Here is a 15,149-nt window from a genome sequence, read left to right as displayed (position 1 = left end):
AGCCCGGGCCGCCCGCGGCGGGGGCGCCCCGCAGCCCCGGGTCCGCGGGGAGAGCGGCCAGTGCATCCCGGGTGGTTGTCCTGGTGGTTCTCATTCATTCGTGTCCGTCCCGTGGAGCAAAGGGGCAAGTGGTGTCACGCCCATTTCACAGATGGGGAGAATGAGGCTGACCACGGGACCCAGCGGTTCGCACCTGGCGATCAGCCGTTCAGGCTCGGCAGCTCCCGTCCCCCAACCCCCCTGGCGCCGTGGACTCCCCGCTGGGTGCGTTCCCTCCGGCTTGGGGGCTGTGTAGCATCCTCCTCGATCTCGGCGTGTGATTGGTTGTCTGCGATGGTACACTGAGGATGTCCACAAGGCTGATGGACTCAGTGCACCCAGACGGTGCCTGTCCTTTGTTTTTAACTCCCTGGTTTCAATAGCAAGGTTTTGAAGTCTGGGTTTTAAACGTCAGTTCTTTGCTCTCTATTTCCTTAAAGTTTTATTTTCAGATCGCTGGCGCCCTCAGAATCACCGAGCGTTACAAATCCAGACCAGTTTCACTGCTGCTAAAAGGAAGCGGTTGGAGTAGATTTCCAGAGTCCCCACCAGCCCGGAACATAGTAATAGAATAATGCCACCCGGGGTACCAGGTGTTTGTGTGTTTTGAAAGTTGCATCCCTCGCAGCCTCTAGGGCCAGCAGGGCCATGGGCATCTTTCTCGCTCCCCAGGGCTGCTCCCGGGGTATGGCAGGTTGAGTAATAAGCTCACATTGAGAAAACCCCTTAGCCATTCTGTGACCCTTTATGGATACCAATTAGGTGGTCGTTATAGCTGTAGTTATGATGCAACGCTTTTAGAGTGTTATTTTAAAGTGCATTTCTATGACTACCTGTTAATAAGGCAGGTAAGGCTCTGCCTGTCATTTAGGTTTTAATAAAATGGAGACACAGAAACCGAATAAGATTAGTTATTAGACAGGTGCTATGTCCTATTCCATCACTGAAGCCTCAGAGAATCTTCACTTCCTGAAACACAGCTGGTGGGAAAATGAAATGACAAAATAGTTTTGAATCATCACTTTTTGCTAAAGAAAAATTGATAATGCCCAGATTTTCTGGTTTGAACTGACAGCTAGTATAATGGCTTTTATAAATAATGCTAATTTTAAAAAATAATATTATGTAGTTTAAAAAGTAATTCACGCTGTGTGGTCTGGTTATATTTTACTTATCGATTCTAGGTTGAGGATTTGAATCTATTTTTATATATTTATGCTGTAAGGCCAAAAGGAGAAAAAAATAGAAACTCATGTTTTTTAATTTTAAAATCAATAAGAGGTAAATCTAAAAAAACAAAAAACAAAGCAAACCCCAACATATTGCCAGTACTGTTTGATAGTTTTATTTACTTTCCCAAAATGTATTTAATAAAATACTTTTCTCTATGGGAGTGAGATGGATTTTGTAGTTTACATTGGCCTGCGGAGATAGCAGTGAGAACACCAGACCAAAGCCTTATTTAAAATAATAATAATAATAATAATAATAATAATAACTTTTATAAGGATTGTCAGCCAACTAGCAACACTTTTGAAAAGCTTATGTGAATGAACTATATGTTAATAATGGGATCTAAATTCTGAATCATGTTGTTCCAAAGCTATTTAAACTGCAGAACAAAAACAACAACAAACTGAATTGTTTTTGGAGCAGATATTTCACTTGTCAGCATAATTTTAAAAAATATTGTTACTTTATATTTTATTTCTTCTAGGTGGTGTGCTATTATGAATTGCATCCTGGAATTGATTTTTATAGACAATATGTTATTCTGTAAGAGCTTTTAGAATATGAAAGTTCATTTATTGGGGCTATAGATTATAAGAGTGACTTTCTATGGAACTTATTTGGTTTTCAGTTTAGAGAAGTCATTAACACACCTTGCATTATAGATTAGGGAATGTTTTTAAAAGCAGAAAAGCAAGAGGCACAGATAATGCAGACAATGTGCATAATCCCCAGGTGCATTTATATTTGGTTTTAGAATGACCCTTCAAAAACACACAAATGCATATAGCACACACCTCACATCTAAGTTTATTTTCAATTTTGACCTTTGCAAACTGCACCTCAACAGCTGGTAGGAAAGGGGAGTGGATGTAACTAGGAGCAGATGGATACCTGAACATGAATTTGTTTTTCTTCGGTGATGCATTAATATTGCATGACTATTTACAGTGAGCAATTTTATGGTGTAAGAATAAAGCCAAAACAGGGAAGAATTTTATTTCAAAGAGATTATCTGTTAAAAAAAGAAAACAATAATATGCTTTTTGTTTGTTTGTTTGTTTTATATTGGGCATGACCTGGAACATTAAAGCAGGCATGCATTGTATCACAAATGGACCCAGATTATATAGAGGTGTGCTTTCTTGAGTTTTTTACGTAGATTATAAGTAAAAACAAACTTCCCAAGCTTTGTGATGTTCATACTAAACCCATACTCCAGCAACCTGGCAGTTTAGAGTATTTCTATGCCTCCATATATCAGTTGGTGAAGACTAACTGCAGCAGAACTGCCCGGCAACTTTCTGAATTGCACCTGCCTGTAAAGATTATAGCTAAGATTATTGCTAGTACCTCAGATTAGTGGATTATAAACATATAAGTCGATTTATCAGGTAAAATGGAAAATGGGACCTAAATACAGTCAAATGTCCTGTGTTCTCAAATCCAAGTGCAGTTTCATATAGGCCTTATATGAAGTTATTTTCCAGAGCTCATGTATTTATTCAGCAGATGTTTACTGGGTGCCTTCTGTGTACCAGGCCCTGCTCATGCCCTGGAGGAGTTAGTTCACTTTGCCCAATGGGTTTAGCCTTTAAAAAAATGCACACTGAAGTTTCGTAAGCCAAATACTTAAAAATGCATTAGGGAAGGAATGAATCCTTCTGTAAAACAAACAACCGATTACTAATAGATATGTTATGTAATACCAGGTTTCTCATATTTTAGCTTTGCTTAAAACATAGGTTTGCAGCCATTATTCATTTAATAAGTCATTTAACAAAATGTTTTTGATACAGATATTTATGGAGCACCCACTGTGTGTCAGGTACCGTTTGAAGAACTGGAGATTAAGTAGTGGACAAGGCAGACCTAGTCCATGTTTTTGTGGAGCTCGAATGCTAGACAGGAGGGGCAGCCAGTAGGAGAAGTCAACTAACAGATGACCAAGGTAATTTCAGATGGTGGTGAGTGCTAGGAAGTAAACAAGGCAGTTTGATGGAGTGACTGGGGTCTGGGGTGGCGAGGAGGTGACATTTCATCAGAGTGGGTAAGAGGGCACTAAACATGGTCCAGGCAGAGGGAGCAGCAGGGACCTTGCAAGGCCTGGAGGTGGCACCAGGTGGGCCTGTTGAAGCAGCAGGAAGCAGGCAGGTAGACCCTGAGCCCAGAGGGTCAGACCATTTAAGGCTCTGCAGGCACCATACAGGTTTGGATTCTCTTTACAGTGCAATGGAAGCCATTGCAGTGGTTCTCAAACTTGGCTGCACATTAGAATCACCTGGGAATCTTTTTAAAATCCTGATTTCTGGGCCTCATCCTCCGGAAATTCTGTTTTTTTGTTACTAATGTTGGCCTCACCCCATAACAAAGAAGCAGAATTTCCAGAGGATGAGGCCCAGAAATCAGGATTTTAAAAAGATTCCCAGGTGATTCTAATGTGCAGCCAAGTTTGAGAACCACTGCATTAGAGGGTGCGAAAGAACGGGAGTGACATCAGGCCCTAGAAGCAGAGAGACCGCACAGGCTGTTGTGGTTCGGGCAGGAGGTGAGAGTGGTGGCTTGGACTTGGGGAGTAAGGAAGGAGCACCAGTGGATACATAATCGTTCTTTATCTTCGGAGATGATGTGACCCAGTGGCTTTGCTGTCTTGTTTGTCTGAGGTTGCTGCAAATGGCCAGGTAACTAATTGCTTCTGTGTTGAGTACAAGTGCAGCATGTCCTTTGTTCAGCTGCCCCTAACCACGGCTTTCAGGCGCAGCTGTGCCCAGCCACTGGGCTTATTTATTTACCTCTGAGGTTTTCTGTACACTGGAGCAGCCCACCTCGGGTTCCTTAGATCAGTTGGACTCGCCTTTCTGCTTGCACAGCACACAGCGGCCTCCTGTAAGGTGTGATCTGACTAGCACAGTGTTCAGGCAGCAATTCTTCTGTCTTGCTTTAAGTCAGTCCCATGTCGGTGTGTCCTAGCTTTATGTGATGGGTTAATTAAAAATAATATATTAAAAGTTTTTTTCCCTCCTGTAGACTTATATGACTTTTAATTAGTGGATGTTTGAGTTTAGTAAAGAGGGAAAACTTGTCATAGTTAAACCATCCCTAGAATTTGAAAAATTTGCTGACTGCTCAGCAAAGCTAGTGTGGCCCTGAATGAGATTTCAGCTGAGAACCTGTGGGGCATTTTTGTCTGGCGGTGGTAGTAGCTCCTCTTGGCTTTGGGAGCCCAGGGAGGTTTTGCTAAGAGAGAATGGAGAAAAGCAGGGATAGAAACTCCACCTAATCCACGAGCCCCCAGCAGATCTCCTAAAGAGAAAAAAAGCAAATGTTAGTGTGCTTTCCACATTCCCTAAAGTGAGCTTAGCCTATATGTGCCTCTGCCCCATCTTTCACCCCTTCCCTGAAACATCTCCGATTACTCACTCATTCATTCATTCATTCGATGAATTGTACTACACAGGGTAGAAGATAAGCCCTAGGGCATGTCCTCTGCCCTGGGGGAGCTCCTCTGCAAGGGGAGGTTAGGCCACCCGCCAGCAGGGCTGTGGCATGGGAGAGAAGGGAGGCTCTGGCCCCGCGTGAAGGTGGCCAAAGAGGAGTCACCCAAGGGTGGCAGGCAGTCGGTAGCACATGAAGAGTGCGAGAAAGGCCTGCAAGCACGTGGGAGGAGCCTCAGGTACAGGCTGCTGGTCAGGCTGGAAGGAGAGTCCGCTATAGGGAGTAACAGAGGGTGAGACTGGCCAGGGGAGCAGGGGCCAGGATGCACATGGCACGCAGACTCCTTCAGAGGAGCTGGCATTTTATCCTGGGGCAGTGGGGATCCCTGTAGGGACTAAAGCAGATCTTTGCCCAAACTCTCGTACCCACATCGTCCATTCTGTGTGAGGCCTTGAGTTACAGTTATTTGAATATTTCGTCTCCTCTCCTAGCCTGTAAGCCCCACGAACACAGGGGTGGTGTTGTGTTTTATGCCAGTGCATACAGATCACTAGGGCATCTTGTTCAAATGTACTTCTGCTTTAGAAGGTCTGGGATGGAACCCAAGGTCCTGCATTTGCAACAAACACCCTGGCCATGTTGCTGCTGCTGGCCTGGGGACCACACTTTGAGTAGCAGAGTTCTCACTGTCTGTGTTTTCTGTTATAGTTACCTTTAGACACAGGAGCTGCTATTTTTTTTTAAAAACAAATGCCATGATTTCAGGTTTGTTCCTTGTATCTTCTGGGAGGATAACAGTAGAAATTAATGAAGTAAAACTTAAAAACTTAAAAACTTAAAATCAACAGTAACCTTGAAGTTGAGTGTCTGGGGAACAGGAGTGGAAGGAAGATTTTACACTGTGTACTCTTTTTTTCCTCCCTTTATTGATTAAGGTATTACATATGTGTCCTTATCTCCCCTTACCTGCCCCCCCTCTCATGCCCTCACCTCCCTGGTGTCTGTGTCCATTGGTTAGGCTTATAAGCATGCATACAAGTCCTTCGGTTGAGCTCTTCCCTTTACCCCCACCCTCCCCTCCCTTCCCTCTGAGGTTTGATGATCTGATTGTGTATGCTTGCACCTTTTTAAAAATTTGAACTTTTTACATATTAACTCTTTAGTTTATTGAATTTTAAAAATACATTGTTGGCCTTTCCTCTTTTTCAGTATATTTAACTTTACCCCAAATAACATTAGGATACTGAAATAGAGTAGGAATCAGATTATTATTAAGTAAATATACTCATTGCCCCCCCCTTCTCATTTTAAAATACACTTTTAAAAAGAGCAATTATAGGTTTCACAGCAAAATTAAGCAGAAGGTTCAGAGATTTCCCATAGACCCTTTGTTCCCACACATGCATAGCCTCCCCCGTTAACAATATCCCCAGCCATGTGGGTATGCTTGTTACAGTTGATAAACCTGCACTGACATATTATTATTATTATCCAAGTCTATAGTTCATTCTTGATGTTGTATATTCTGTGTGTTTGGACAAATGTATAATGATATGTACCTATAATATATACCAAAAAGCTCCACTGTCCTAAAGATCCTCTGTGCTCTGCCTGTTCATCTCTTCCTCCCCTCACCCCCTGGCAACCACTGAGCTTTATAATTTTGCCTTTTCCAGAATTTCATATAGTTGGAATCGTAAAGTATATATATATCTTTTACAGATTGGCTTTCACTTAGTAATGTCCACTTAAGTTTCTTTTGCGTCTTTCCATGGCTTGATTGCTCACTTTTTAGTGCTGAATAATATTCCATTGCCTGGATGGACCAAGTTTATCTATAGAAGGACATCTTAGTTGCTTCCAAGTCTTGACAGTTATGCATAAAGCGGCTGTAAACATCTGCGAGCAGGTTTTGGTGTGGACAGAGGTTTTCACCTCCTTTGGGTAAATACCAGGGAGCACAGTTGCTGGGTCATGCAGTAAGAATACGTGCAGTTTTAAATAGACTTTTTAAAAGAGCAGTTACAGGTTTCACAGCAGCTGTGGGAGATGGGGTGGGAGTGTTCATGTGTCTCTTCTCTTCTAATATGGGAGCCCGAGTTTTCTCAGAAGAACATCAGCTGTCAAGCTGCCTACCAAAGTGGCTATAACATTTGTTTCCCACCAGCACTGAGAGAGCTCCTGTTGCTCCACACCCTCACCTGCATTTGGCCTTGTCAGGGTTCCAGATTGTGGCCATTCTAATAGTCGTGTAGTGGCATCTCATTGGTGCTTTAATGTGCATTTCCCTGATGACATATGATGTGGAGTACCACCCCCCCTTTCTTTTGATTGTTAACTTATAATGAGTAAAAATAATAAATTAGTCCTTTAAAATTTTGTCTTATAATACACAGTGACATTCCGGAACATCTATAAAACAGAAAAGCAACACTTTACATTGGGTATACTTGTGAATCTAAACAAGTATCCCTAATTTCCCATTATTTCTATTATCTCGGATTTTACTCTCGGAAGAGTGATGAACCGGCAGTCTACTGCACTATTTGTTAGGTTTATAAGAAAGACATAATGGAAAAAATTTTTTTAGTGTTCATGTACTTTGGTACCTTTTCTGCAAATTATTTTTACATCTGTCAGGTGTCGTAATGGGATTAAACTTACAGGCTTTGTTCACTTACTTTGGTTAACTTTGCTGAGCCTGTTTTCTCATCTAGTATATTCTGTATTTATCTTAAAAAATAGATCCTGTTTTAAAATTGAATAATGCCAAAATGTGCTTAGGAAATGGTGAAGAACATTAGTGAATGTAAATTGTTTAAAACATGGTTGAATTTGTGATTTAAGTCAATGGCTTAGTGCATGTGTGGTGCTGGGCACCGTGGCCCCAGAGATGAGCAGGACCTGGACCCAGCCTTCACACAGTTTGTCGTCTAGCTGGGAGAAGGCACCCGGGAAGAGAACTAAATGTGATAGTACAGCTGCATGCAGAGGGAGTCACTCAGCTGGGGCTTCCGGGGAAACCTTTGAAGGAGGTGAGGTCTGAGCTAAAGGTCTTTAAGAGAAAGATGATGGAGTTGATGGGTGGAGTATGTAGATTGTGGAAAGGAATGAGAAATACTAGTGGTAGTTTTCCAGCATGTTTTGGAATTATTCAGTGTTGCTTTCCAACTCTGCCTTGTTTTTGAGACCAGTGATTTTTAACCTTAGGGAAGGCACATCAGGCTAAAGAAATTACCCAGTGATTTTTAACCTTAGGGAAGGCACATCAGGCTAAAGAAATTACCCAGATATAGGGAGATTTGGCGTTAAGAAAGGCCCTTTCTTTCATCCCAGCACACCCTACAGTGCGCGCGGGCACACACGCACACACACACCCCAGTAGTTATGGTTAGCCTGGTGATGGTCATTTTGCTGTAACCAGAATGTAATCTTGAGTGTAATTCCACTGGCTGTTTTCTACATGAGGAAACTGAAACCCAGAGCAATGAAGTAATTACATTTGAACAATCACACAGCTGGTTTGTGGCAGAACTGAAACCCAAGTTCTTGGACCCCTGGTTTTTGCATATGTTGTTAATGTTGCCCTGATCACTTGTTTGTGCTTTGTCTCTAAAGTATGTCACTAAAGTCAAAAGTGTGTGTGTGTCTATCAAGCAATATATTGTATTTCGGAATACTTGATGTGGTCACCAGCGTCTGTACATGTGCACTTCAGAGTGGGTCGAGGTGCCTGCCAGGAAGAGGGCAAAGAAAGGAAGCCTGACGCTGGGCATCTGTTGGGGGGATGGGTGGAGATCCTCAGACATGGGAAGGTGTCTTCAGTGCCAAGAGCCGGGAGGCCTAGCTGGCTGTGTGATCTGTGGGCAGGAAGAAGCCAGGACCCGAGTACGGGAGAGAATGGGAGTTGCCGGAGTCGAGCATGGCTCCTAGTGTTGGGCGGCAGTGGCCCTCCCGTCTTCACGTAGTGTTCCCAGTTCCAGGAGGGTGGCCTGTGGGAGGTGGGGTAGGAGTGACTAATGTATCTCTCCTCTTCTGATTTTGGAGATTGAGTTTGTGCAGAAAACATCAGCTGCAAAGAGGATTTAACAGGAGGAAATATTACATTAGGGCAAATACAACGATGGGAAGAAAGAGATAATTACGTTTTGGCGCACTTAATATGTGCCAGTCGTTATGTTGGGAGTAGTCAACTTCCAAATAATTGTGGAAGCAATCGTATTATTCCTGCCTCCTGTATTTTTTGGAAAAGGAGTGTGAGGAAACTGAAGTTCAGAGGTTAGGTAACAGAGCTGTTAAGTTCCAAGCTTGAACTGTCTGGCTCTATATTTACATTTTATCTGTTGAACCTATGCCATCTTTGTAATAAAGGGATTACAATACAGGTTCAGGATATGGGACAGGGCAGTCAGAACTTTGAAAAATATCTTTCCCACAAAGAACTTTTCTCCCTTAGGCGAGGGTCATAAAATGAATAACTAACTTGCTTTTAAAAATAGGTGTGCAATATTAAGAGAGAGAGTTAAACATCCATCAGCTCCCTCCTGCACACCACCCCCTACTGGGCACCCTGGCAGAAGAGCTGTGCACTGACCTGGAATTGAACCAGGACATTTCAGTGCACTGGATGACACCCACCCAACTAAGGTACACGGTGAAAGCAGAGCTTATTCCTGTATTTTTATTTATTAATTATTATTTTGTATACCAACAACTCTGAAACTACATTTCCCACACTCTACATTTTCCTTCTGCCCTTTTATAGTCTCTCTTTATGACTTTCCCTGTCTTCCATGCAATCATTCATTTTCCGTCCTTTACAGTCGATTAGTTCGTATTTTTTCATAATTTTATAGGCACTATAAGGTGTGTACTCTTTAACAAATACCAGTTTAAAAAAATAAGTAAAAATAGGTGTGCAATATTGAGGCGATACGGGAAGTAGAACTAATCATATTTGAATCCCTGAATTTCTTGATGTTCTTAATTAGGGGGAAATGAAAACAGGAAATAAGTGGAAAAGTCACTGGTAGGAAAATCAAAGACAGGTCAAGATTGTGGGGAGGTTAGGGCCACTTGGGATAGACCGAAAGAGTTCAGTTTTGAGAGGACCATAGACCTGAGTTTTCTCTTTTCTTATTTACTTGAGTTGGGAGCTTCAGGGTGTGTTCACATATTAGCTAGTATTCTTTTCACAGCACCATGAAACCATGTTGCATAGTTACTCAGCTTCTCTGGAAAATGTTCCCAGTGTGAAGAGTCTATTCTGAGTAGGCTCTCCGGAGAATGCGACCACAGTGGGCATTTTCTCCAGCCCGTGGCAGTCGGCCAGACAGGAAGCGAAAGGCGTGGGCAGAAGCCCAGGTTCGCCCTGAGTTTGCTGTTGAGCCTTGGCCAGATGCCATGGGAATGATGACCATTGCCCTGCTGCCTATGAGGTAGCGCTGTGTGGGGGTCACATGAGTGATGTGAGTGAGTGTAAACTGCCAGGCGCTCTTCAGGAAGAGCGTGTCCAGGCCACGTGGTAGGAGTAGAGACATATGTTTCCAGTATATTTCTTGACTTATCCTTAAGTTATGCCTCCCTGGGCCCTAGGCCTTGCTCTGTGAAATGAGGACACTGTGTTGAATGATTGCTATGATTCTTTTCAGTTTGGAATCTAGGTCAATATCACTGCACGTCAGGCCCATCCTCTTAGATTGTCCACCTCTGGTAAGGAGCAGAGGGCCCCTGGAGCCGTTGGTCTGGGGCACATCTTCTTTCCACCTGTTACCGGTGGAGAAATGGCCTCTAACAAGTCACTTCTCTCTAGGCATGAATGTGTTCACCCACAAAGTGGGGACCATAGCCATCCTCCAGGCTGCAGAACATACTTGGAACAATGCCCGTCTCAGAGAAGCACTAACAACATTGTGGCCGCCATCATCATCATCGTGGAATTTAGGGATTGAGAAGACCTTTACAGTTTCTCAGTCCTGTCATTTATTTATTATTTATTTCAAGATAAGAAAAGGGAGCCCTCCAGAGTAAGGTCACTTTCCCAAAGCCCAGCTTAGGTGTTCTGACGCTTAGCCCACAAGCCTTTGCATCACCTGATACTCACTATGATATTTAGAGTCTTCTGTTGTTTTATCACATTCTGCATGCATGAAACACAAGCCCTGGTTCAGCAGTACAGAACAGGAGCGACATGTTTTGTCAGGCCACAAGCAGTGTAGATCAGGTGAAGGGGAAAATGGGGCAGAGAGACTCCACAGGCCTCTGCCACCAGCAGGCTCTGTGACCTTGCCCAAGGTTACACTCTGCCTCAAATTCCCCTTCCCTAAAAGGGAGTGGCTGCTCCACTGTTTCTGAAGTCCTCTTCATCTCTTTGCTTCGACGGCTATTAAAGTCCAGGAAATACTGTGCCAACCAAAGAGGTAGATTCTCCAATTTTGGAAAACTTTAAAAATAGGAAGGAAGTTTATTTGTTTAGCAGAGTCCATAATTGTAGGCCCCTGAAGGCAGAGAATTGACCAAATGGTATTTTGCGGAAGTCTTGTTCACAGGGCGGACCCACAGGAAATGGTCCTTAGGTGAAAACACACTGCGAGGTCTTTGAGACCGTATTTGCTTAGAGACGTTCGCACAGGCCCATTGTGATGGTCTCTGTTGTGTCAGGCCTTTTGTTTTTTCGTTTGTGTAAGTTTTCAAAGTTAAAATATTAGGGATTTGTAAAATTTGACTTTAGAAATACAAACCAAAAGCTCCTTGTACATTGATTATTAAGAAATTAATTGTATAATGGGCATGGAATAGTGCTATTACGTTTACTATGATCACAACCCTCTTATGGTTCCAGAAATAGCTGTATTTCTTTTTTTAAGAAAAATATTTTTATTGATTTAGAGAGGAAGGGAGAAGGAGAGAGAGATAGAAGCATCAAAGATGAGAGAGAATCGTTGATTGGCTGCCTACTGCACACCCCACACTGGGATCGAGCCTGGAACCGGGCATGTGCCCTGACCGGGAATCGAACCGTCACCTCCTGGTTCATAAGTCAACGCTTAACCACTGTGCCATGCTGGCCGGGCAAAAATAGCTGTATTTCTGAGTTTCTAGGTGACGGGAAGGGGTTCTCTTCCTATATTTGAAGGTAATAATACATAGGAATTTGTGTTATGCTGGAGTTTCAGTAAAGGCAGCCCTTCAGTTCTACTATCCAATGTTAGTGTAGCAGAAAGAACATCATGCCAGAGTCTGATTTCGTCAGTTCTCCGCCCTCTAAGCGAGCTGAGATGGTGATGGCTAGAACTTTTCCCCAGGGAAATTCCTCAGTGTGCTAGACCACCAGAGCATGCAATTCTGTGTAGTTTTGCAATTACCACACCATTTAGAGTAGCCCCATGACATTTCCCACATTCTTGGCCAAGAATGCCAGCTTCTCCTTCAAGTTCAGTGTTGATCATGATATTATGGATCTCCTCTGAGCTGGGCACTTGGGGCATAGGTGCCAGGATGAGAAAGACACGGTTGCTGCCTCATGGAGGGGCAGGCAGGGGTGTGCTGAGGTACTTACACAGTAGTTCTGCAGTGGAGCGGGCTGAGGGAGATGCAAAACCTCTGGGGAGCCATTTGGGACATAGAAGTAATAATCTTCCAAATGCAGAAAATCCCTCTTGACAATCTCACTGTTGGCTTGAATCAGCGGGGATAGTCAGGACTGTTAGTACACCGTGAACTGGACATCATCCTTCTTAAAACGATTGTTTTCCTGTTGGGAGCTAGTCATGTGGTTGGGATGCGGGTGTTAAGAAAGCCCTACTGTGTCCTGGAGCCCCTCTCTCTGCAGATTTGGGGTCTATTTAGGTCTCTGACAATTTTTTTTCTTTAATCCTGATTGAACAAACAGTCAGTGGCACCCCCTGGCCCCTCTCTGTGGGGGACGGGCTCTCAAGCCCTTTGTGCAGAGCCTAGGGTGGGCACCAAAGCCCGCACCCCCACATCCTGCCTGCTGTTAAACTTGACAGTGCAAGCCCAGTAAGACCTGGGAGTCTACAAGGAAACTCCAAGTCACTGGAAATGTGGGCACCTGCTGCTGCTCCGTTTTATTTTTTTAATTTAGTGGGTTTAAACATTTTAGTCTAATAAGTACGTTTCAAACCAAAGACTATATTTCATCCCAGTTAAAAGCAATCGTTGGCATCTGGTGTGATCTAGAAAAAGAGCCCTGAATGGGTGGGTTTTCCAATAAAATGAATAGGTTGAATGAGAGGTTCCCGTGTCTCATCCAGGGGCGGAGAAAGAACATTTGGATGGAAGCAGCTACATGAGTAAAGGCATGAAGGTGGAAATTCAAAGGAGCAGGAGCCCAGAGTTTGTTTGAGTGGAGTTGAGTGACCCAGCCCCATGCCCAGTTGGTGAATAGGAAACTCACAGGGAAGAGATGATGGGGATTCTGAAGGTCGGGCTGGGGTGTTGGCGTTTTGGAAGAGATGAGAGAGAAGCCCTATGTTTGTGAGTGGCAGGCTGAGGCCCTCAGAGCTGTGTTTCAGAAGATGAGGCTGTCAGTGGAGAGTGGGGTGGGTGGGTAGATACACTGGGAGAGGCCAGGGGCAGGGCGCTGGTCAGGGGTCTTGCTGTGGCTAAATTAAGTACAGACCTAGACCAGCGCTTGAGGTTTGGGGCTCATCGTGAGAGAGCTGATGGAAAGATGGGGTAAGGAGAGAGAAGAGTAGAAGCCACTTTCCAGGTTTCAAAACGAGTTCCCTAGAAGGCATTTGGGAGACAAGGAGGAGGGAGAGAAGCCTGTTTTAGGGCAAAGAGCATGAGCTGGATTTGGGTATTTTAAGATCAAGGTGCCTGAAGTCTGTGATTCTTAAAGAGGTGGTTGGAAATTTGAGTCAAATTAAGGAAAGAATTCAGAGCTAAAGATGTAGATTAAGAAATCATTGGAAGGAGACTAGACTTTGTATTGTGCAGATAATGTAGTGTAGAATTGTACACTTGGAACCGAGATAATTATTGACCAATGTAACCCCAATAAAGTCAGTTGTAAAGAAGGAAAAAAAGAGTAAAAAAATGTAAAAAATTGGTATTTGTTGGCCTTGGGGGAGTGGATGCGCCCCCTGGAGAGAGACAGAAAAAGCAGATCCTCTTCGAGATATGTCTGGGGGGGCGAGTGCCTTTCACTAAACCCCTTCTGACGGAGAGAACCACAGTACTAAGAAGGCCTCGCTCCTCCCCTCCCCTTAGGGCTTATCTTTATTTTACTTTTCCTCTTATCCTTCTACATCAAGAGGAAGTCTCACTTTTGAAAACGGCAGGATTCGGAGAGTACATTTCCCACTTGGTGGGTGGAATTCCTGTTCCTTGACTAGAATTAATTGAGGGTAGATCAGAGCTGAAGTTCAGGGAGTCCCTGAGGCTTCTCCACACACCTTGGCCGTGCCCTTGGCCATGCCCTTGGCCATGCCCTTGGCCCGGGAAGAACAGCAAAGCTTTGAGTACACGCCCAGCGGCCGACCTTGGCTGGCAGAGCCCGTCTTTATCTCCTGTTGGCCTTGGTTTCGTGTCGGTTCTCTAGGAATGTTCCTGGTTTAAAATACCTGGTCTTGTGAAGATGAAGTCACCCTCTGTCCTCTCCCCCCTCCCCCCGCCCCCCAGTAGGGGGCAAAGAGCAGGGAGAGACGGCCCCGTGGCTCAACTACTGCAGTTTCTTCCTCAGTGTCTGTCTTCACACAAAGCCCTGGACTCGGGGAATTGAAAATCTGACTTTGAGCAGCGAGGACATGCTCTGTCCATCCGGTTCTCGAACCTTCTGCTCAAGGGACGCTCAGCATTCCTTAAGAAGTCCACACCATTGTACAGACAGTAGCTCAAGTTGAAAGATTTCTGTACTCCAAGCAGAAATCCTTCTCACTTCGTGTCTCGCCTTCTTTCCTTCCCGTTTATGAGAGTGTGTTCACCCTCTTCCCCGTCACAGGTGTGTGTCCTGTCTTCCTTCCCAGGCCGAACCCCTGAGCTCCTCTCCCCAGTCTCCAGCCAGGGACTCTCACTGCTGCCGCCTTTAAAGTCTCCTGAAAGCAAGAACGGACCTTCCTCTCTGGCCTGATTTACCAGGAAGGACTGTGAGTGAGGCTGTGCCCCATAGCTTAGCTTAAGGCTGGCGTTTCTCCTCTTGCCAGAGGCTTTGTGTTCCTTTTCATTCTTTTAAGTATCCAGGTCACTTTGCTGGATGATCCTGGGCTTATCGTCAACAAAATCCTTAAATCTTTTTCACATGAACTTCTGGCAAGCTGGGTCTGTCCCATGGATACTTACTGGCTGAGGGTGTTGTTGTTTGTGGGTTTTTGGTTTTTTTTTGCAGTTTATAATACTTTACATATATCACCATGTTCCTGATGTTTGGATTTTTGTGGTTTGTTTTCTTATTCTGTTAGCTATTTTTTTAAATGGCAGTGACA

At 44.1% G+C, this 15,149-nt stretch overlaps 1 protein-coding gene across 3 annotated transcripts in view; it reads left to right on the top strand.

The window, feature by feature from the left end:
- Positions 1-15,149, top strand: part of TBC1D1 (TBC1 domain family member 1) — a 207,937-nt gene that overhangs the window by 79,399 nt on the left and 113,389 nt on the right. The window lies entirely within an intron of this gene.

The sequence above is a fragment of the Myotis yumanensis genome, unplaced genomic scaffold, assembly GCF_028538775.1.
Source record: "Myotis yumanensis isolate MYYU_CA2020_CCGP unplaced genomic scaffold, mMyoYum1.0.hap1 SCAF_1, whole genome shotgun sequence".
NCBI lineage: Eukaryota > Metazoa > Chordata > Mammalia > Chiroptera > Vespertilionidae > Myotis > Myotis yumanensis.
Note: the sequence above shows the minus strand (reverse complement) of the source record. Positions and strands in the feature narration are given on the sequence as shown.